Source organism: Ornithodoros turicata, chromosome 4, assembly GCF_037126465.1.
Source record: "Ornithodoros turicata isolate Travis chromosome 4, ASM3712646v1, whole genome shotgun sequence".
Taxonomy (NCBI): Eukaryota; Metazoa; Arthropoda; class Arachnida; order Ixodida; family Argasidae; genus Ornithodoros; species Ornithodoros turicata.
The window spans coordinates 48,045,252-48,070,045 of NC_088204.1; the positions used below are offsets into that span (position 1 = coordinate 48,045,252).

General features: G+C 47.3%; 1 protein-coding gene across 1 annotated transcript in view; it reads right to left on the reverse strand.

Annotated features, from left to right (window-relative positions):
- The window catches only part of LOC135391500 (ankyrin repeat and fibronectin type-III domain-containing protein 1-like), an 865,331-nt gene that overhangs the window by 627,180 nt on the left and 213,357 nt on the right, over window positions 1–24,794 (reverse strand). The window lies entirely within an intron of this gene.

Below are 24,794 nucleotides of genomic sequence, written 5' to 3' on the forward strand. Positions count from 1 at the left end.
GAATGAACTGTCCACTGAACAGGGATGCCTAATCTGGGGCGGAAGGGTTGTGGTGCCTGAGAAACTAAGGACACAAGTGCTAATGTCATTGCATGAAAATATTAGCGCGAAATTATGTCTCGTGGCCCGGGACTGACTGTGACGTTGAAAAGCATGTACGTGACTGTGCGATTTGTCAGGCAATGCAGCCCTATGCGCAAAAGGCGCCTCTGCAGCAGTGGCCCTTGCCCGCCAAGTGTTGGGAAAGAGTACTGCTTGCAACACGGTTGTCTGAAATCTTGATATCATGATTCCACAGCGTCCTTTTGTCCCTCACCAAACTGGCCTTTCAAAACATGTAGTAAACAGGTACATCAGAACATATTATTCATGTTTACTACTCGTCTAAGCAGCCACTTTTATGGGAGGCCGAAGGATGCCATGGAATCATGAAATCGAGATTTCAGACAACCGTGTCGCAAGCAGTACATGTGGATTTTATGATGAAAACCCCCGACACCTTTCCGGTGCTGGTTGATTCGTTTTCTAAATGGATGGAAGTCTTTCGATCTACATCAACGACGGAAACAATTGCAAAGTTAAGATCGGTGTTTGTGGCTTATGGTTTTCCAGAGCAGTTGGTGAGTGATAACGGTCCCCAATTTACATCAGAGGAATTCGCCGAGTATATGAGAACTTGCGGAATCCGTCACATCCGGAGTCCCCCTTATCACCCGCCATCAAATGGTGCAGAAGAGGGGCTCGCGCAGACAACAAAAAGGGCTCTGGATGAGCAAGTACTGCAAGGTACTGCGACCGTTCCAATCAGACCTTACAGGAAAGATTAGATGCGTTCTTGTTAGCATACCGGAACACGCCTCACTCGATAACAGGCAGTGTTGTGCCCGCTACCCGAAAAAGGTAGCGTAATACCGATACGCGCTACCTGAGCAAAAAGAAACGAAATCGCGATAGCGTTACACGTTCCTAAAGGTAGCGGAATACCGCTACCGTTACTCGGAAAAAGTAACGCGATACTTCATGCGCTACTTTTTAGGAGAGAAACGAACAACATCGTTGATGACGTACTTCAAATGTCTCAAAATAATAAAATAAAATAATGTCTAAAAATAATAAATGAAACAAAAAATAATAAAATCATATCTCAAAATAATAAATCACGTAGGTCGCCTGAAGGCTGTAATTTGCAAGACCATTCTTACAGATTTACTGAAGCCGCTTCGGTAGATATCCCGTATATCTTTTTCTGTTCCCCTAAAGCAAATAAAGTGCAAAAGAAGCCTACCGCTAAAAAGCTAGCGTTGTTATAAAACGAACTGAGCTTGCCCGGAACAAGAAGTTAGTAAACATACCTTGGTGTGCTTTTTCAAATTGGACTTGGATGTTGATGTTGAAAATACTAGGTAGATAAGCTTTCCCACCGAGGCGCATAAAAGACATCTAAACACCACGCTACCGTTTTCTTTCTCCTCCATATACTCAAATATGCTTGCTGTAGCAGGCCATGGTCCCTCCATTGCAGCGGACAGGAAATGGCAACACTCAAGCACCTAAGCGATGTGGTGCATGTGGACACAACCCTGTGTATTGAAGGACCGTGCTTATAGCTAGCGGGGACGGCTCCACGATGCAGTGTAGGAGTGACCTCAGTTTGCGGACATCTCCAACCATACACCAAGAAGGTTAATCCCAAATAGGGAACACGTGGAGGGCACAGCCTCTTTGTAAGATAACGACCTCTGTGCACTCCTTTCGGGCTATGTGCCCGGTCTGCGCAGAATGGGCCGTGATATTGGGCAACTTGTTCGAAGGCAGGCAGAGTGGAGGCTTCATGATAGATCGAAGTCGAGCTGTCGCGAACCTGCGATCGGGAAGTAGCGGTAGCGGTAGCGCTCAAAGATTGCGCTACCGCAAATTTGTAACGGAAATACTTCTTACGCTACCTATTTAAAAAAATAAGCGCGACCTCTACTCCGCTACCGAAAAGAGTAACGAATACGGTAGCGCCGCTACTAGTAACGGCGCTACGTACAACACTGATAACAGGACATACCCCAAGTAGCACAATGTACTGAAAGTCGAGTGCAATGGGGGTGGACGGGTAGGTGGAAGGCCTTGAACAGACCAGTGAAACTAAAGAACATTGATAAGACACATACCGTCCACCCCCATTGCACTCGACTTTCAGTACATTGTGCTGCTCGGGACGCCATCGGAGCTGTTTTTAGAGCGGCAGCCGCGAACTAAGCTATCTCTGCTTAAACCCAGTTTCATAGAGCACATGAAATCGAAGCAGAGGGTCATTAAGGATCACTCAGACGCCAGAAGAGGGTCGGCTCGAAATTTCGATGTTGGTGACCTGGTGTATGTCAAAAGGTGTTTGATATCTCACGCTCATCTTCTTGCTAAGCTCTCGCCCATTAATTTTGACCCCTTCGTCATCGGGTGGATTAACAGCTTTCTAATACCCTTGTCACACGGGCACATTTAGGGCCTGTGGGGATTCGAAATGCGAGCGTTTATTGCGCTGACGATGGTGATGTGGATTCGGCTCCCGCATCGTCCCGTGTGGATTCGGTCGTCGTCTTGATCGCATGCTCAACGTTGCGCGCAACGCCAAGAGGGGACTTATCAAGGTCGAACAAGTCGGTGAATTTGCGCAGCAGAGACAATAATTCAGCTTTTTGTTCCTGATCAAGAGTAGAGGACACCATCGGGGCAAGGGCCGAGTCGTCAATCTGCAGCAGGGCTGTTCCCACATGTGCCTCGTCAATGTTGGGAACTGTGCCAAAATCCACAAGCTCGCAGGTTGCGACGACAAAACCGGCAGGCAAAAGAACGGGCTCCAGAAGTGTGTTGGTAACAGGGAAGAAAGTATTCCCACCGGCGAGACGTGAAAGAGAGAATGGAGCGATGAGATCCCTGCGAGATAGGGTATCTTGGTTCGGAGACAATATGACGTCGACGTACGAAGGTGCGAGTAGCGAAGAAACGGGTACAAAGGACGTAGCACGAGGCACAAGCACAATGTCTTCTGTAGCATGTAATTTGAATAGCCCACGGTCCTCCGAGTTTCGGGATGCAGGTTGTGTAGGGAACGAGATCTCACTCCGGGCATGATCAATAACAGCTTTGTTGTCTTCAAGGTAATCGCAGCCCAAGATGACATCGTGTGATGATGAGGGGAGCACTCGAAATTCCACAGGATAACTTACGTCGGAAATAGTGACGCGAGCAGTGCAGGTACCAACGGGACGGGAGATACTATGAAATGGTGACTTCAGACAGGCTCCACCGGCAAACGTCACCTTACGTAGCTTCTTGCACATGTCCAATGAGAGTACGGAAACAGATGAACCGGTATCGATCAATGCAGAGCAGGGGCTTCCATCAATAATGACATTAACGCAATTGCGGGGGCGATAGGGAGGAACATTTGCAGATGAAGCGAATTGTGCAGTGCGACCTCCAGGGACTGCATTTACGTGTTCCCCGTGGTGGGGGCGACGCAAGACGAACCGGGCTGCGCGAAAGGGATCTCCGTTGGCGACCAGGGGACCGTGAGCGTCGTGGGCTGGAAGCGTACCGAGGAGCTTGGGCATCGCCACGGGACATGCCCTTGGAGCCGTAATAGGAGTATCCAAGAGGGCGGTCTGGAAAATGTTCATCGGCAAAGGAAGACGGTTGCGTGTATCGATGGCCGGACCAATATTGTTCCCGTTGGCGTCTTCTGCAGAACCTCATAATGTGCCCTGGTATCCCACAGTAATAACAAGTAAGCTGACGTCTCGGCCGAGCAGCCGGCATAGGGGCAGCAGCGTGAGGGTACGGCGGCGCGTTGTGTTCCTGTGTTACAGCGGCGATCGTAGGCTTCGGTTGGTAAACTTCGGACAAATTAGCTCGGACAGCATCTGCATACGACAGGGGACGAGTCGGCGGCGATGATTGCGCGAGGGCGTTTGCAATTTCCTCGTGTACGATAGACTGCACCAAGGATGCGGGCTCCTGCGAAGTTCTGTAGCTGTTTGTAGCTACTGCTTTGGCAACTTCTTCCCGGACAATCTCACGGACCAGAAGGCGCAGATCACTGAGCGATGATGTACCATTCGTTGGCCCATAACTAACGTACGTCTCCCGATGTCCAAGATTTCTAGCATCCTGGAGTTTCTTGCAGAAATCAAGGATATCTGTTACAGTAGCGAGGTCTTTGCTCATAATCAGCTGGAAAGCGTCCTCGCGAATGCCCCTGAGGATGCAACGAATCTTCTCGGCATCAGTCATATCCGGGTTACAACGTTTCCAAAGGGACAGGACGTCTTCAATATAAGACATGTAGGACTCTTCGTTCAGCTGGATCCGGGAGGAAAGCTTCTCCTCAGCGTCTAGCTTTCTAAATGCTGGTCTGCCGAAAAGATCGCGGAAGCGGCTTGCAAATTGTCCCCAGTCTCTGAATTCTCCCTCGTGGTTGAGGAACCATGTCTTCGCTACACCGCAAAGGTAAAAAGCAACATTAATAAGTTTGCTCCCATCGTCCCACCTGTTGTGGCGGCAGACGCGACCGAATTCGTCTAGCCAATCGCCGACGTCTTGGCCGTCGAGGCCGCTGAAGGAAGGAGGGTCCCGTTGCTTACGACAGGAGCGGCAGATGCCGATGTTGTGGCCTGCGTGGCCGGAACAGTACTGTTACCAGCTGCGACGGCTGGAGCACTGGTGGCCATGGACAGTACTCGTCGGCTTCGAAGTTCCAGGTTATGTTCCAGGAAGAAGTTCCGGGGTGCGCCTTTTAGGTGTAGCAGGGCTGCCTTGAGGAAGGGATCGATGAACGCACCTCCCCCAAGTTGTGGGGATTCGAAATGGGAGCGTTTATTGCGCTGACGATGGTGATGTGGATTCGGCTCGCCGAGATCTGTCTCACAAGCCTTTTATCTCAACTGTTTTATTAGATAGGGCAACAAGTTCGATGCCGCAGAGAGCGCGAAACAGTGCTGCGTGAATGTTTTCTATTTCAATTGTGGAATTTCCAAAAGGCTTTGAGATAAGAGGTCCTGAATGTGCCCGTGTGTCAGGGCCATCAGACCGCCATCAGCAGGTTTTCGTGATTAACACATCTTCCTCCTTCACTCCTGTTACTTCTGGCGTGCCACAGGGCACAGTCTTGGGTCCGCTATTATTCCTAATCTATGTCAACGATCTACCTCGTGGCGTCTCATCGAAAGTGCGTCATTTTGCGGACGACTGCGTCGTTTATCGTAGTTATCTTTCTGACGACGACAACCGGATCTTGCAGAATGATCTCAACATGATTGGTGAATGGTGTAGCACATGGAGTATGCTTCTGACCCCGTCCCCAGGGCGTCAGTCGTGACGTTGCCCACATACGTGAGGCCGACAACGGCAAGCCCTTTTACCACCACCACCACCTTCTGACCCCGTCAAAATGCAAACTGATTCGATTTACTAGAAGGCGAACATCGTCCTCCGTCAATTACACAGTCTGTAATGCGCCAATTGAACGCGTCGTATCGTATAAATATTTAGGGGTCCACTTCACCACTGACTTGTCCTGAAACACCCATATTACTAATATCCTTTCCGATGTTAGTCGTACACTCTTAAGCCGGTAGCGGGTAAATTTAGCATAGAAGCACAATCATAGCGTATGTAAGCGCTATTCCCAAAGAACGCCAAGCGATTTATCCGCTATATCAAGGAAACACGAACAGTATCAAGAAAAATGCAGAAACCTAACAAACAAAAGATTTTTCGCCCCCTCCAGGTCGCTTCAGACACCCGTCCAGCGCTATATTGCAGGAAGGCGGAGAATACTACAGCGTTTACAAAATGCGTATCTCCGCTATACGCTCTCCTTGGTACCAGCTCCGGTGGCGCAGCGGTAACGCGTGCACTTGGAGACTGGGAGGTCCGCGGTTCGAATCCGCGGGCCGGCTGTGCCGTCTGGGGTTTTTCCTGGGTTTCCCTCAGATGTGTAATAGGCGTATGCCGGCACAGTTCCCCTGAAGTCGGCCCATGGACGCAGCTATCCTGCCCCCGAGCGGATTCCGCTCGGTCTTCCACTTCACCCTTTCCTCTCCTCCTCTCCACCACCTTTCCTTCCCTTCCCGAGAAACATGCCGCCTATTCAGGCATAGTGTCGTTCGTGGACGAACCCTTCAAACTGAACTAGTCATTCGGGTGAACTGAACGAACTAGTTCAACAACAACCAAAACATTAGTTCCTCAATTCAGTTCATTGGGCCTCGACACCCACAACGCATACGCTTCCAAGTGTGACATCTGCGCCATCTAACGAACGTTTTGTAAAGCTAACAAAGCACATGCGCGCAAGAAGAAGGGCGGGAGACCGCGGCGCATACGCTGTGTGGCGAGTGGCTGTGACGCTGCGCTGAAGTAGACTGTGTGAAGGAAGAGAACTGGATGAACTAAACGACGTCGCGACTCGTTTCGAAGGACTCGCAGAGCCTGCCGTTGCCTGTCAGAACCGCTGCTCGTCCACAGCGCATGCGCTTACGGAAGAGCGCGGGCGGTGCGGCGAGGCAGAGCCTCAAGTGGACTTAGTGAAGGTGTGAAGGAAGAGAACTGGATGAACTAAAGAACTAAACGATGCCGCGGGTTGTTTGGAAGTACTCGCAGCGCCTGTCAGAACTGTTACTCGTCCACGGCGCATGCGCTTAAGGAAAAGCGCGGGGAGGGAGAGCCAGCAGAGCGGCTTTGAACGCCGTATGGATTGAAGTACTGTGGGCAGGTGAACTATATGAACGGCGAACGCTGAACAAGAGTAAATCATTTAGAACTGATTGCGCCGAAATCGCTCTGAGCTCCTTCTCGCAATTGTGGACTGCTAGTGGCGCCGTTATGTTCTGACTTCTGGCTGACTGCTTGTGTGACTGGCACACCCTGGAGCGGGCACGCTATTTTTGCGGCAATACACTGCAAGCTTCCCAATTTTTCCTCCACAACGCCTAGACGTTGTACTTTTCTTCAAACTCTCTCATGCATTTGAATGAAATGAGTTGAAACTGCGGTTACTCTATCACACTTCTGTGTTCTCAAGTTCGCAGCAAGCAGACGTAAGTGATCAGAAACACACGATTGTAACATTGAACGACGACGGCACCTTGCATATTGATCTGTGCAATACTTTTCTCGTTAAAGATATACGTAGAAAATTAAAGCAAAATAAAAAAGCGACCTAAAAGATTACGTTTGCTATGTTGATGTTCTCGAACCTTTGGAAAACTGAATTGCAAGATCATTTTGTTGTATCTCTCTTGGTCGAGCCACTTTAAAGTTTGGGACTATATTACTTGATTGTGTTTAATTGCGAACAGGTGAACGAATGAACTATTCTTTTAGACAGTTCAGTGGAGTGAACTGAACTAAATAAATTAGTTCACAAAAATGAACTGACTTGCCCATCACTATTCAGGCAGGCAGACCTCTCGGGCTCCTCCCAACGACACTCCTCCTCCTCCTCCTCTCCTTGGTCAGTTAGCTGAAGGTTGATGACCGTGGAATGCGAGGAACACTCGGGACTCGGGCTCGGTGTCTCTGATCCCTCTCTCCCCCTTTTGTCACCCTCGCAAAACCCCTTCGTGCACGCGGGTCCAGCACGTGGGGGCTTGTTGGAGCTTGCAGCCGCGTCCAAGTGACCTCGTTGAAGAGACAAAGGATACAGTTTTGACTTCGGTCACGGGCCGCCGTTATGGCGTTAACGGGTCTTGACATTGCCGGTGTGTCCCGGGGGTCCTGCGCTGACTGTTGTTGTGATGGTTATCAACGTACAGTTCATACCGCTCGCTCCACATTTGCCTGTCGGAGCATGTATTAAGTGTTGGCAGCCGCCTGTGAGCCACCGGAACGCCGGTAAGTGTGCGGCCTCGCCGATGTTCCCAGTGAACTGATGAAAAGTTTAATTTCAGTTGCAGTTATTGAAGCACTTGGCATAAGCACTAATCTGGGCGATAATGGGTAAGGCTCTGCTTCCGAAGGTAATACAGCTTGAAGTTCGTGCGTTAACTGTTGTGTGGCTGTGACATGCAAGTCCGTCCGGGCTTCCTTGTTTCAGGCACGAGCGGGCCTACGCCGTCTCAAAGCGCTTCGTTTTCATCTGGTGGGCAGGATTCTGCTGCTATATTTGCTCCGTCAGGACAAATGCCCAGTACGTTTCGATGCGCACAATGTTGTTTCGTACCATTATTATCTTGTTGATTTGTTGATTGCGTCATGCAATTTCTGTGTGTGGTGGTGGGGGGGGGGGGGGCTCACGCCCGTTTACTCCTGTACTGGTGACTTGGGGCGGGATTCACTTGTGTTTGTTTTACCGTGAGCACAATGCACCGGTCTTGCCCCCTCACCTCAAGTATGGGATATTTTCTTGTAATGCCACCTTCCCATAATTAATATATGTTGTGTAGTACACGTAAGCTCAGGAAATAAATTTCGGATTGCCGAATTCCTTAGCATGTTATATGGATATGTGCCGTGATTTGTTGCAAACGTTTTGTTCGTTGGTACTGCCCTGATGCGACGGAGCTTTGCTTGGCGGAGCTTATCCAGTGTGAACGTATTATGTGAATGTATGAATTAGGCCATATCCCTTTAATTTCTCGATATTTTGGCCTGGCAAAATAACCAAAAGAAACAAGAATGGAAAGGGAAATGTGACGGCGAAAGTAAAAAAAAAAGAATGGAATGGTAAAACGGCGAGGATATGTCCGTTCTGTCGCTTCCTTTCGCCAATATTTTGCATTTGCATTTTTCTTCTTTGGTATGTGGTATGGTATTTGGTAATCGGTATGAACTACTGCGAATGATGACACGTTTTGTTATGCTTCTCCTTTGATATCTTCGGCCATTATAGTCAGAATGAGCTCCTCCTTGAAGCAAAAGACGATGGGAGTACCATGCACTTGGTGTAGCGGTGGGAAAACGCATTCCCGGATATGGTCACTAAAACCGCGAGCAACCAAAATAGAAACTTATATCATATGGTGTGTGGTATGGTTGAGTGTGTTGCAGCATTAGTTTTCTTCATGCTGGGCACGTTGCAGTTACGGATGTAGGGGTGGTGGTTCCACCTGACGCAAGTGAAATTATCAACTAATCATAATATTGGGATGTACGCAGACTTCCTTCATAGCCAAGCTGGCCAAGATAAGGAGGGGCAGAAGGTTAAGACGTGAGAGACGTGCCAGAAAAGATAATGAGACACAAACTGGCGATGTGGGCATAAGCAACTGTGCCAAAGATGAAGTTGAAACTGAAGTGATCTCCCTGGATGATGCCATATCCGAACTAGAGGTGGGTGGAGGCTGACAAAATTGTGCCGTTGGTGTTCAAGCTGCAACAAGGCAGATGAATCTAATCTGATTTGCAGAGCCTCAAGTCTGCCAATATTGCATACGACATCAAGAGGACGTCACTGCTGCTTAAGACTACAGCCCAGATCAGGGAAGCCCAGCATGTCAACATTCTGCCAGCGTATTTCCTTGACTACCAAGTGGTAAGTATACGAACGTTTTATTTTAATGTCAGTTTCACGTGACGTACTAATTAATCCTGTAGTTGTCACTGGAAGCGGAAGTACGCTTTCGAAAGCCCATCCATCAAATGGAAGAGAATATGGCAAAGGTTTTGGAAAAAATCCAGCGAGTGAAAGGCGATAACACTATCACCTACCTCGACATTGATTCTCTACTCCAGCCAGCTCGATCTCGTTACCAGCTGATAACCTTGGTGAGTGAAACTTCCACTTTGCTGCATTTCCCAAACTTTTAATTGATGCAAAATACGAAATATTAGCTTCCAACAATTTCGCAGCAAAAAGCAGACATTTAATTTCGGGCTACGTTTCGAGTTTCAAAGCGACATATTTGTTGGTTCATTGGTTCGCGCTGCGTTCTATCAATTTCTTTTAATAATGTCGTTCTCTTGAATAATACCTATCGTTGTACTTATTCGTGATTGTCAGAGCAATGCATAATTCTTCGCTCCTCACGTGTCAGGAAAATTGTCCCGAGGAAGTTGTCGCGCCAGGACCAAAAATCTTCTTTGGAAGCCAACAGCGTTCTATCTGGTGCGAAAAAAAAAAAAAAAAAACAACTGCATAGGTCGGCGAATTCATTCATGATGGCCTTCACCGACTTCATTCACCATCACCTCGTAGAGAATGATGTGATGTTGAATGAAGGGCATGATGTGAAATGAAGTTGAAGTTGAAGTTGAATGAAGGGCTATGATGTGATGTGAAGTTGATGTTGAAGTTGAATGAAGGGCTATGATGGGATTTGAAGTTGAAGTCCGCGTGATGGGTTTTGAAGTTGAAGTCCGCGTGATGGGTTTTGAAGTTGAAGTCCGCGTGATGGGTTTTGAAGTTGAAGTCCGCGTGATGGGTTTTGAAGTTGAAGTCCGCGTGATGGGATTTGAAGTTGAAGTCCGCGTGATGTGTTTTGAAGTTGAAGTCAGTGTGGTGGGATTTGATGTTGAAGTCAGCGTGATTGGTTTTGAAGTTGAAGTCAGCGTGTGTGGATTTGGAAGTCGAAGTCCGTGTGTTGGGTTTTGAAGTCAGCGCGATGGTTTTTAAGGGAAAGTCAGCGGGATGGGTTTTGAAGCTGAAGTCTGCGCGATGGATTTTGAAGATGACGGATAGGTTTCGAAGTCCTCATAATAAGTTTTGAAGCCGACAGTGTTTAGTCGATGTCTGACGTTCACGTGTCGTGACTGTTACTTGTGCGAACGCGTGCGGCAAATGTGTATTGGAGTGCACCGAGCGCACATAAACGCTTCGCGTTTCGTGTCTGGTGTGGGCGTATGGGCTTGACACTGCAGATGCCTGGCGGACTTCCTCCCCCCCCCCCCTTGTTGTGTATCGGCGGTCGCAGGGAGGGAAGTGTTTGGAACGCGTTACTCTCTGGCGTAGTGGGGCGCGGAGGGCAATGTCATGTAGCCGGAGGCAACTGTATGTTGCGAATGTGAGCGGTAGATTAGATCGAGATGCGATTTCGCGTTCTGCGGTCGCGCTGTCTGCACGTTGCGATTGTTCTCTTTGACTCATTTGCTCGCCTACAGTTATAATGTGCGTGTATATGTATATTTGATGGGTTTGGATATGAGCCTCCGCCTTCGGTCGCGTACGCGCGTTTTACTAGACGACAGTAGATTGCTGTCGTGCTGACGAAGTGTGTTTTATTAGGCTTATTTTGTGTCTTCGTGTCTTCTTAGATTGCTTATTTTTCCTTTGTGTGATTGGGATCCAAATAGGACAAGATCGGGCTGGCATTGTTTTTGTGGACGTCTTTTATTTTTACACAGAGGTCACTATAGGTCTCTTATTTATCTGAGGTGCATAGGTCATGTTTTGGGGAATTATGTGTTCGGCATGCATGTATAGCATCAATCGGACACAAGTGTTCCATCAGAGCACGCAGCTGCTATCTCTTAGATATTCATCGCCAATAAAGTACATTTCAGCAGAGGCTGGGAAGTTAATTACCACCCAAAAGTTGCTAGTTACGAGTTATGTCATTAAGCTACATATGTAATGAAGTTACAACCTTCAAGTTATCAAAATGAAATTAAGTGATAAATTAAAGTTCTTGCTACCATGCCGAAATTAAGTTCGGAGCGGAGTTCCGAATATACCTTGTCAATTGGGCACAAAGTGAGAATTGGAATTCCAAGTTCTGCGAGTTCCCATTTTCCGCGCACATTTCATAGAACGTTGCCAGTGGCCTTATCACCTTCCCCGTAAAAAAATGCACTCCATGCTCTGCTGCGACCTAACTCAGAAGCACATCGGAATTGCCATCGCGGAGTACATCGCGCTGCAACAAGGCGGAGCAGACAGGCTGCTGGCGCCGCGCACGTGCAAGAGGCGGGGTCACTGTCGTCGGATTTTTCAGCAGCAAAATAAAAAGAAAGGAGCCCGCGTTGTGCGTTCTGCCTGCTTGGAAGCGAAATAGAAATTTCTAACTTCGCTCATGATACTTTTGCGAAGTTACCTCAAAAAGTGACTAACACTACAGTCAAGTGATTATGATGAGAGGTTGTTTCAAACATCAAATAAAAACAGGTAGGAGTGGAAATTGTTGTGTCGTGGGAATTGTGTCGACACATATTTATTTAGAGATTGTCAGAGAGGAAAAGAAACTGTTTCACGGACTGTAAGTTGGTGGTCTTCCGGGCTCCTTGCAGTCTTCACTTCAATTTGCGCCTCACATTCTGTATGTATTACATGTGTCCAAACGCCTCGGTCGTTAAGAATTCACTTAGTGTCCATATATACCCTCGGAGGAGGAAAAAGAATACAATGGGTTACACTTTTCCGAGGACAGATTCTCAGTGTGGTTTTCGGTGTCAGTGATTTATCCAGACCATGATACATCCCTGTGACACCCCCCACCCCAAAGAAAAAAGTTTGGCGACACCCCCTGCAAAAAAGGGGGCTTGCCGTTTCAGCTGTAATGACCTGTCGGTAATTATACGTGTAAAGCTGTTATCACGTAGCTGTAATAATGACCACGCCCCCTGCTTGGGATTCCGGATAAACCACTGCAGTGGTGCATGAAAGAGTAAAAACATATGTCCAGCGAAGGTGATTACAAGTTGCTGAATTCGTCCATAACGGCTATTTCCAGTGCCAGTAAGCATCATGTCACAAGAACTCATGTAATACTGAGTGGCAGGCCACGATGTATTCCGATGCCGAAGCTAATACCCCCGCGTCACGAGTGAAAAATGGCACGGCGGAAAAGCCAGACGTACAAAGCCACATGATCGTGCAATGTACCGGCAGACACGACGGTCGTACAAAGTCATATGAACGTTCAATGTGCCGGCAGGCAAGGATATCGTACGAAGCCACATGAACCTGCAATGTGCTACGCGCTCACTTAGCTGTCAACAACGGGCGCAACATTGTGCAGCAACCCTACCGCGTAAGCAACACACCTCCCGCCGCCGTTCACATGCGACAGCGGAGGTCAAACGTTGCATCCCTCCCTTTCCTCCTTTCTTGGTGCACCCTGCTTCCAAGCCCAACCCAGAGCAAGGCGACCGCACCCTCCAAACAGCATACCCCTCCTCCGCTTACGCTTTCGCCGCCACTACCAGGAAATCCACGCTAGCAGGGGCGAGGAAGACGCCAACGTCCTAATCCTTCAGCAGCGAGCAGCCTGGCACACCAACGTAGGCCTTCGTTGGTATTCAACTTCAAAACCCCATCGGCGGTCACCCGAAGCCACATGAACGCGCAATGCGCTATGCGCTCACATATCTGTGAACAACGGGAGCAATATTGTGCAACAACCCTACCGCGCAAGCAACACACCTTCCGCAGTTCACATGCGACAGCGGAGGTCAAACGTTGCATCCCTCCCTTTCCTCCTTCATTGGTAAACCCTGCTTCCAAGTCCAACCGAGTGCAGGCTGACCGCACCCTCCAAACAGCATACCCCTCCTTCGCTTACGCTTCTGCTGCCACTACCAGGAAACCCACGCAAACACAGGCGACCAGTACGCTAGCGTCGTAATCCTGCAGCCGGGCACACGTGGGGTGTGCCCGGGGTAGGCCTTCGTTGGAGTTCAACTTCAAAAACCCCATCACCGACTTCAGCACCCATCATAAGAATTCAACTTCAAAATCCATCACCGACTTCAGAACCCATCATAGGAATTCAACTTCAAAGCCCCATCACAAACTTCAACTTCAAAATCCATCACCGACTTCAGAACCCATCATAGGAATTCAACTTCAAAACCGCGATGGGATCTGAAGTTGAATTCTGATGATGGGTTCTGAAGTTGAATGATGGGTTATGATCTGATGGATTCTGAAGTTGAAGTTGAATGATGTGATGTGATGTGATGGGTTCTGAAGTTGAAGTTGAATGATGGGTTATGATGTGATGAATTCTGAAGTTGAAGTTGAATGATGGGTTATGAAGTGATGAATTCTGAGGTTGAAGTTGAGTTACGGGCTCGTGATGTGATGGTTTATGACGGTGATGTGATGTGATGGGCTTTGCGGAAAACTGACCATGATGTGACGTTGAATGAATTCTTAGCAAAATGCCGACCTATGCAACAAGAAGTTATACTGGAGAGCACCGTGACGCTGGAGAAGGCCCTCATCTTATGTGCGACGGTCTACTATATCAAAAAGCTCACCTACCCAGCGGCATATTCACAACTACTGGGACTAATTCAACTGCAAATACTGAACGACGCTGATATCCCGCCAGAACATGGCGGAAGACCGCACTTCTTGATTTGTTAGAGGTTCTGAAGAAAAGGGAAACATAAGTGTGCTGACAACAGACCGTTTATAATTTGCATTCTGATGTCGACGTTTACGTTTATTTCCTTTTTAAAGAGGATAACACCCTAATAGTACCTGCATGGTGTCATATCTCAATTCAGTGCAGGAATATGTCATAGTGTCTGTGTACTTATTACTGTTGTATTTCACGCTACGCCTAAGCAGTTCGTGCAAGGAGTACAGGGTGACCCGTTTTGACTTAAAAAGGTTGTAGCACATATCTTTTAGCTCCTGAGAGGACTGCATATGGCTAATTATTATTAGTATTGTTACTATCCGTAGGGTGTTCTGAGAATAAACATTTCAGGATAACAGATTTTAGATGTGTCCGTTTTCATTGTGTTCAGTTAAGATTTAGCGTGGAGAATTTACGTAACATGTCAAGGAACGTGAACAAATGATACGAATAAGGCGGTGCATCAGGCATCCCTATTGGCGCCTTTGTGGGAACACAAAGGCGCCTTACATACTTCACAGAGAGTCGAACCGAAACGTTTAACGGTCCCGTTCGGGTTTAGGTTCGGCGATAAGGGTTCGGTTCCGGTTCAGCTCCAGAAGGTAATTATAATGGTTCAAACCGGTTCTTTCCAAACGGTTCGGTTCACGAACCGGTTCAGGTGCCACGGCTGCGAATGAAGCAGAACAGGCAGGTTAAAACAAACTTCCGTGTGTTTGTGTGTGTGTGTGTGTGTGTTACAGTGGTTGAAGTGGACAGGAAGGCGTCAGTGGTCGTTCAGGATTTTGAAAAAGTTTGTGCGATATGAAAGATTAGATTAGATTAGTAGTAGTAAGGCAAGATTAGTAGCGGTTACAAGAGGAGCATAGCCATGAATTACTGGTTTGGGTTGACTTTCCCCGCACGTAGCTCATGTCGCGGGGGTTAACTCACCCACCGAGTTGTTCGCAGAATCACAACAGAAATATCAGTCAACCAAGCCTGCTACCTGGACCTAAGTCATTCAAGTAATTGAAATTATTCATTAGCAGTCAGAGTCGCGAATACACGTTAATCAGCTAACGACGCTTCATGGTAGTTGGATTTGAATGGTGCGATTGTGAGCTCGGGGCAGACTTGTACAAAATACTGTGCAAAAGTATTTAAAATAAGATACTAAATACTTTACGTAAAAAGTATTTAAAATAGAGTACAAAATACTCAAAACTGAAAGTAATTTGAGTAGAGTACTAAATACTCTGAGAATTATTTAAGATACCCTTTAAAGTAATTTAGTATTGGCAGTAAGTGAAATGCGTATTCTGAACTTTGCCTTACAAATCAGAGGAATAAACCTCATCAGCCATGCTTAAGCATATCTTTCATTTGCAAGGGGGGGATATGTTTAATGCAAAGTAAGAAAAAAGGAAAGGGAAAGGTTAGCCACGGTGTGGGCTTGCTATTCCCTATTTGCAAGGTCTTGATGTCAAGTAATGTTTGGTGCACTTCGGTGAACCCAAGTAATCTTTGTTGATATGTTCTGACCCAAAACTTCGTAATCCCTCCTGTATGCTCTTTCAACATCTCTCACGTGTTTATTGCTTTCGTGACTAAGGAAATAAATGCCGGGATTTTGTACATGATCCCCTGGTGATTCACCTTGCAATATGAATAGGAACGGTTTTCTGACGAAGTTGGCTATTGAAAGCAAGCCCAAGCGTGGGACCAGCCTATTGTACAGGAGGATAAATGACAGATTCCCGAATTCTCGAAAAAAAGAAACAAAGATAGGGGGTTAAATTGCAGAGAGCTGAAAATTTCGGCACGGCGGGAAGTGTGCTGGATTTGGCTGGAAGGAAAATATTTTGAGTACTAAGTAGCAAATACCGCAAAAAAGTATTTTAAATACATTGGAAATACTTGGTGGAAAAAGTATTGAGTAGAGTACCAAGATACCGGAATAAGTATTTACAATACTGTATTTTGAGTACGTACTCAAGATACGTACAAGTCTGGCTCGGGGTCTTTATGCGTAGAAGGCACGTTATTGTGTCAGCACTGACCACCGCCGTGCTACCATGCCGGCGTTAGGGTGAAGTGGCCGTGGAACAAAGACAAAGCAAGTGAAAACAGAGGGTTCGACTCACTTTTTACCCATTGGCGATTTTTAAATACGATGCCAGTATGGTTGTTTTTGCTTCTTTTATTTCAAATCCGCAAAGAAACCCAGCTTGGCATGTTATTTTCATTCTGACCAGCATAAGGGTGGATGGTGCTTTACTTTCTAGTACCGTAGGCACGCGCAAACTTAATGCATTAAACGGAATGGCAGTAACTTCACCTCCTTACCAACCATCATCCCGAATGGCATCGTTTTTTCAACACGCCCGTGTTTTCAACAAGTCGGTGGAAAGAACGATGCCACGCAAGATGATGATTGGTGAGGAGGTGAAGTTACCGGCATTCCGTTTAATGCATTCAGTTTGCGGTGTGGCTAGCGTATAAGGGGCTTATGTAAGTTCACACACGGACGTTCGGAATTATGCTGCAGTGTTGTACACACGAATACGTGCTGGAGCTGAGCTCAGGTATAGGTTGCTTTCGCAATGCATTACGCATAACAGAACAGAAAAAGAAAAACGAAGATGAGAGAAGTTTTAAGACCGAAGGTCGCACAGCCGACGACATACACGTAGGTTGGTCCGCGTATTCGCATTTATATATAGGATGCCCACGGTAACTGCAGAAATGATCTCTAACACAAAAACATAGCGCTTGATAGAAAATCTTACAATGAAGAACTGTTTGTAACACAAACGTCGTACGAAAGAGTGTGTGAGTTTCTTGTTGACAGAGCTCTATGTCAGGGATCATTTCAGCAGCTAGGGTGGCCACCGTGGGCCATTTCAGCAGCAGGGTGGCTGATTAGTATATCACTATGAAACATGTTACTTCATGAATGCGACCCAAATCTGTCGTTGATGCCTAGTTCTTCTAAATATTCGTGTGGATGTCTTATACATTAGTAACATGGGCGTTCCCAGGATTTTTTCCAGGGGGGGGACAAGAGTGCAAACCCCCACCCCCACCATATCATTTTCTGGAAGCGGACGCTGTGCACTGTGTGGGTGTTCAGAGGCTCCTGTTATGACATCTGAGAATATATATTACGACCTATGACTAAAGAGTGCACTATTTTCACAGCGACCTTGGAGTTTCAGGCTCCCCCTCCCCTTGCTCCTCTCACGGTACTCCCATGATTAGTAGTGATAACAGTTTTCAGTTACCATCTTTGTTGTTGTTATTTGCGATTCTGAGCCCCGGAGTCTTCATGTAAAAGGCGCGTTATGTATTATCACTGACCGTCGCAATGCTTCGATGTCGCCGTTAGAGTGAAGTGCCTGTGGAACACAGACAGGGGAAGGGCAAGTGCAAACCGAGAGTTCGACCAATTTTCGATCCATTGACATTTCCTAAATGCGATTTCAGCATGCTTCTTTTACCTCTTTTATTTCAAATGTACAAAGAAAACCATATTGGTATGTGCTTTTCATTCTGACCCGCATGAGGATGCCTGGCCCGTTACTTTATAAGGGGCTTCTGTAAGTTCACATTCGCACATTCGGAATTATTCTGCAGCGTCGTAAACACGAACTCACGCTGTAGCTCAGTTCAGGTAGTTTGCTTTCGCACAGCACTGCACAAAAGAAAACCCAGAAGAAGACAAAAAAAAAAGGAAAAAAAGGAAAACGAAGATGTGAACAATTGAGGAACAAGAACAACATATATATTATATAATTTGAACAAGACCGAAGGACGACATATCTCTCGCTTGGTCCGCGTATTCGTATTTATATGCAGGATGCCTGCGATAACTGTAGAGGTGATCTTGAACACATAGCGCTGTCAAAGGAAAACTGACAGGTTTGTGTTATAAACGGACTGATCTTACAATACAGCGCCTGTTTGTGACACAAACGTCATAGGAGAGTGTCCCCTTTGACGGTGCTATGTTCCAGCGATCATTTTTGTTGCTAGGGTGGACACCCTGTGTATAGCTGAGTCTGATTAGTATATTATTATAAGCTGTTATATAATTATATATATATATATATTATAATTACATAATTATAATATATGTCACTTATTGACTGCTACCCAAAACTGTCGTTGATCCCTAATTTATATATATATATATATTGATATGTACGCCAGACATTAGGAGTCGTAACATTTTTCACTTACTGTCTGTTGCTATTTCGTGACTCGAGAAAATCCAGATCATTGTTGCATGGCACTTTTTCGGCAAGCAAGAGGAAGTCTACGAATGAAGAAAAAATACGAAAAATAGCTTTTGTGTTCATGCACAACATACAAAGTTTCGCACTTAATTCCGTATGAACCGTTATATGAACCGGTAACCGGTATTTTTTTTACCGGTTTAGTGCCGGTTCAGCTCCAAGATGGCGTCGACTCTTTCGGTTCGGTTCAGTTCCGGTTCGGCCATAAATAACGGTTAATAACGGTTTGTCGGTTCGGGTTCGGGTTCGGTTCGACTCTCTGCTTCATATCGTTTTGCGCCGCGAAGAATTGTCCGATTTGCACAAAGTTGTTTAGAACGAAACTGTTCCCGAATTCTGGTGTTTAATAACTGCTGCCTTTTCATCAGCAACTTGGAAATTTGCTGCGCAACCTCCAGCGGGTAGCTACAGCGAGGTGAAGTAGATATTCTATTTTCCGCTGTCTTATTAACTCCGTACCTTCAGCGCTTTATGTGAATCCACAAACTCTCAGGGTCACCACTTCCTTAAGAACGCTTAGTGCCAACAGCCTGCGACGGACAGGAGACGCGATGGATAGGAGGAGCGGCGTATAACCTCTGCAGCGTATACAGGCGAGAGCGTGAAACGAACGCAGCGTGTACAAGCTGTGGCGGGTAATGCCTGCGGCGTATACTTTCTGTAGCACATACGGGGCGCGGCGGACAACGGACGTGGCGCCTAGAGGGCGTGTCGATCGGTAGCTGTAACGGATATATCCGTTTATCCTTATCCGCTATATATTTTCAAAAAAATAGCGCTTATTTAGCCGCTACCGGGCTAAGAGTGGAACCTTGGTTACATCCGACGTCGCATGCCTCATACCCCCTCTCATCTGAGGCGCACGGCTTTCCTGTCTTATACGCGCCCGAAGCGTGAGTGTGCCTGTGGTCCAACGAGGTCGGGACAGAACCTCTTGTCCCAACAAGCTTGCCGTGGCGTCATGTGTTGTTTCGTATACTAGAACTTTACCACCAATTCGGTCCGGAGGAGCACCAATTAATGGTCATCCTGGATGAATATGTAGCCCTGTCTTCACTCCTGTCGCGTGTTTCTGATGTAGTTGCATTACCGTTAGTTAGGCCTCCACTGGAATATCTTTATTGTGAAGTACCTAATGGCATCAGACCAAGCCTTGTGGTTGGGCTGGAGTACCTCGTTGACGTATCTGTCGGGTTTCTCGCACCTGATAACGTGGGAAAATATTGATGCTGCGATGCGTCCTATCCTTTGATCATGCCATTTCTTACAATGTGCCTGGCCTATGTTGTTGACTGCGCTATGGCTTCTCTCCAAGCTGTCGATGTATCCCTGTACATGCGCCTGGGCCTTGCGACTCGTCAGTTGGTCATCATCAGCAGTGCAGTGTCTGGTGCTTTTGCTGATTCTTCTGTGAAGCGCAGCCACAGGTTGTTCACGGCACAATTGCTCAACTTCTCTTGTAAAGCATGCAGCTATTTCTGCTTCGAAGGGCCCAGCAAGGGATTCGCACGGGTACTACCAACGCCACCTAGACACAGAAGGTCTCCTCTGATTCCTTCGCCACGTCGACATGAAAAGTCAGAATTCATCTGCTACCGCGATTCGCAGTTCTGGGAAACTTGCAAATGATGGCAGCTGACTTCGTAAATTTGAACCTGTAGCGCCTAAAAGTACAAACCGCTTTCCAGAAAATTATTCCTGAAAACAATATGGGACAATGTTAGGCTTTATTTTGTTTTCCCATTTATTACGGGGGACGTTTACTACTCGCTGCTGCCCATGAAGCTGGCTCGTCTTCACGGTTCGCCCGCTGAAAGCACGTTCGTGATTGGCTACTGTCGTTGAAAACACGATCCTAATTGGCTGACTCTTACACCCTAAAAAAAAAAGAGTATATGGAGAGTAACTCGAGATTTTACTCTTTTTTACTCTGTTGGAAGCGTTTTTACTCTCTTGGTACGTTTCACGTTACAGGGTTACTCTTCCAAATTTGGCTGACTCTTCAGAACGAGTTTCCCCTTAGAGAAAAAAAGAGTAAATGGAGAGTAACCCGATCTCTCACTCCAATTTTACTCTATTTGAGGCAATTTTACTTGGGGCATACGCCACACAATCTAGTCAGGTGACAAAGGCACTTGTTCAGTTTCTACGGATCTGTGGCCTTCTGGGTGAACTGTGACCAATTTCGTGTTCGTTTTCCTTTTTGTTCGTTTGTTTTTCTTTTTGTTTCGGTCTTTCTTTTTTCCTTTCTTCCCTGGGAATAGCAAGCTGCCGTAGCGGTGGTTAACCTTTCCCCCTATTTTTTTGTATAATAAACGTATTCTATGTTACTCTATCAAATGAACCCATTCTATGTGCAAACTGTGTGCATCAACTGTCACCATGTAGATAAAGTTCAGGAGCAATAAGAATTGTTGCATTAAGCGCAGACATGTTGATGAGCCTCGCGGGGAACAGGTGATAGAATTTTGTTTCTGTAGCTGGTGCATGTAATTTTCTGCTTTGTCCTCCAGATATTCTGCGTTCTGTGATACTGCTGCTTACACTCATGTGTGTACTGCTGGTAAGTCATTTGAGTAGCAACCTGCAGGGTGTACTTGAGGCACGTTTTTCGTTTTTCATAAAACTACGTGCGTCTTATATTGGTCCACGTTACCCTTGCTTCATGCAAGCGCTAGAGTACCAATTACATATTTATTACTTGCATCCTTATGTTATTACTGTCTTCTGTATGTCGTCTACAACGCTTACATATGGTGCACGTTCGCTGTGCGAAAGTATTAGAGCTCAGAAAAAGTTGCACAATTTGAGACATGACGACAAACCTTGCGTGCTGCTCCGAGACATCGTGTCATGTTCATACGTTTTCCTCACCCTTCTATCTCACCCACTTGAACACTCTATATGTTTGTGTAGTTGAGTAAATTTTTCAGCTGTGTTTGGGACCTTGTCTGTGTTGTCGTTTTTTGTCCCCCAGTCTCGGGTTTTCAAGTTATGCATCGTGTCCTACGTTTTTATCTGCGCACAAGTGATGTACGCTACCACAGAAGTTTCAATAACAACAACAACAACAACTAAATCATGACTATGACCTGGGGTGATTCACCGCTTGAGAGCAGTACCCTACCCCATTACACGAGAAGCGTGAGATGTGAAATATGAAAATGAAGTTATGTGCAAGTACAACTCGAACTCCCGTCCTCTGGTTGCGCAACGCTATACGTCGCACAAAAGGAAGAAGCATATGAAAGAAGCGCCGATGGTCCTTGAGATGCAGGGGAGGACCCTACAGCGTCTGGAGCAAGCCGGTAGCCAAGAGGAACTCCAAGAACATCAGAAGCCCTCGACGATGTTGGACATGGCTCTGACATGGGCCAAGAATTGCAGCCAGGTTGAACGTCTGTCGGCTAGCACCACTCAGCTGAGCACAGAGTTGCCGCCTCTCCGTTTCGTAGAGCTTACATTCTAGTAGGACGTGCTCAATGTTCGCTACAACGCCACATTTGGCGCATAGGCAGCTGTCACAGTATCCGATTCGGCACTTGAATTGGGGAGTGAAGGCAACGTTGAGACGAAGCCTGTGCAGGAGGGACGTAAAATAGCGTGGTAAACGGTCAGGAACTGAGAAGGACATAGTGGGATCCACCGAATACATGAGAGACCGTCAGTGATGTCCCGACTCCACTGCTGGCGAGCTAGTGGCTGAATGAGCTCATTCAGAAGTGATCGCCTGTCTCCTCTTGATAACACCGTTGGTACAACAGTCCGAGACTGTTGGGCAGCCGTTGCCGCTCTGTCGGCTTCTTCGTTTCCGTTCAAACCACAGTGACCCGGGACCCACTGCAGGGATATATGATGACCGTGATCGCTTAGACGCTGAACCTGATGGAGGATATCAGTGACAACTGGGGCGAGGGATCCACGTATTCCCATGTTGGCTATACATTGAAGAGCAGCCTTTGAATCTGAGTAGATGACCCAGGCCCGCGGATCGTCACAGGGCGTCTTACGTAGAAACAACAGGATAGCATATAACTCAGCCGACGTTGATGATGTGCGGTGTGAGAGACGGTATCCATGTGACACACCATCAGTTGGAATAACAAATGCAGACGATGAACATTCATGACTGGAGGATCCGTCAGTGAAAACTGCAGTGTGGTCAGAATAGCGATTGTGCATCATATCCGCTGCAAGCTGTTTCAGAACTGATGTAGGCACTTGGTTTCGTTTGACATTAAGACCAGGAATTGACAATGCGATCGATGGCACTGGAAGCGACCACGGAGGCGTCGTGGGCACCACTGATCTTGCAGAAAACGGGGGAACCTTAGGTTTCACTTCCATGAAACAGTTGTATGCGTTACATTGCTTCCGGCGACAAACTTTTGCTATTAGTGGATGGCGGCGGTGGTGTGCTCTGAGGCGCAAGTAATGGCGAATGGTCTCCCTCTGCCGTAAGACTTCAATGGGTATTTCGCGGGCTTCTGCTATCACCATCCGCGTTTCCGCGGCTCTCGGAACGCCAAGACATACCCTTAAGCTCCGTGCTAGAATACACCGCAGTCGTTGTTCTTGCGTCTGTGAAATTCCGTGCAAGACTGGTAGGCTATATAGCAGAGTCCCTCGGACTAGGGCTTTGTGGATGGCCAGAAGAGACTTCTCATTCATTCCCCACTTCGGCCCAGCAAAGTGGCGAATGACGGAAATCCACCGGTGTGCCTTTGTGTCCAGGTGATCGATGTGTTTCTTCCAGGACAAGTTGGAGTCTAGGATGACACCCAGGAATCTATGGTGTGCTACCAGCCTAAGAGGCGTATCGCCAAGGAAGAGCTGATACCGATGCATATGCTTCCGAGTAAAAGCCATGACTGCTGTTTTCTCAGTTGATATATCCATGCCTGCCTCCGTTAGGTACCGCAAGATGTTATCCAGGGAATGCTGAAGACGGCGTAGGATTGCAGGCCTCGATTTCCCAACAGTCCAAATGCAGACGTCATCAGCATAGATAGATATATTGACTTTAGGGGCGATACAGGACTTTAGGCCTGCCATTACAAGGTTGAAAAGGATAGGACTTAAAACGCTGCCTTGTGGTACGCCCTGAGTCAAGACAACTTTCGAAGTGACTCCTTCTTTTGTGCGAACAGAGAGTGTTCTGTGGCGCAAAAAATCAGCCAGCCACAAGAACATTCTGTCGGGAACGCCTGCTTGCAACAAAAGATGCAGAACGTTGGCATGACTGACGGTGTCGTAGGCTCTCTTGACGTCCAGGAACACTGCCATGACTATTTTCTTCTGGCTCCTCGCTTGCTCGACGGTGGTGACGAGATCGAGAACAGAGTCTATGGAGCTACGGTTCCGACGGAAGCCTGCCATCTCTTCGGGGAAGGTACGATGACCCTCAAGCCACCACTCCAGTCTATGCAAGACCATTCGCTCCAAGACTTTACCAAGACAACTCGTCAGGCTAACTGGACGAAAGGATGACAGGTCAGATGGGTGCTTTCCAGGCTTTAACAGCGGGACTACTACGGCATCTTTCCAAGACTGCGGCACTTCACCGCTTCTCCATGATGTATTGAAGACATGGATCACACAGGAAACACAGCCGTCGCTAAGGTTTCGGATGGCTCGATAGGAGATTCCGTCTCCACCTGGCGTCGAGTGTGCTCGTGACAGGCACACCGCGGCTCTGAATTCACCCAATGTGAAGTCCATATCCATCTGTTCGTTCACCACTGGTTCTCTTCGTGAGATCGCCTCCTGTATCTCGGAAGTGGAAGCGCGGAATATGTCAGTGTTTGAAGCTTGCGAATTTGCGGATATAATCTTGCAGAAGTCCACCGCAACAGAGTTCTCGGACCGCATGAGAGACAGCGCTAGCACTCCCAAAGGATTTTTGGGCGGGAGGGTCTCTCTCAGACTCCGGGCCACGCTCCACACTCTGGCAGCGCGAGTAAAAGGCGACAGCGTTGCGCAGAATTGACGCCAGCGCTCTCTGTCAACATTCTTTAGTTCCGTCTGTACTACCCTGGCAGCATGCCGGGCTTCTATGATGTCTTGAAACAGCCCCGATCGTCTAGCCTTTCGTTCAGCTCTCCGCCTTTGCGCTCGTAGTTGTTCCACGCGAGGATTTGTTCCCATATGTCCTGTCGCGACCTTTACGGTTCGCGAACAGCATCGAAGAGAAGTAGTCAGCGTTTCGGTTAGCTGCTCT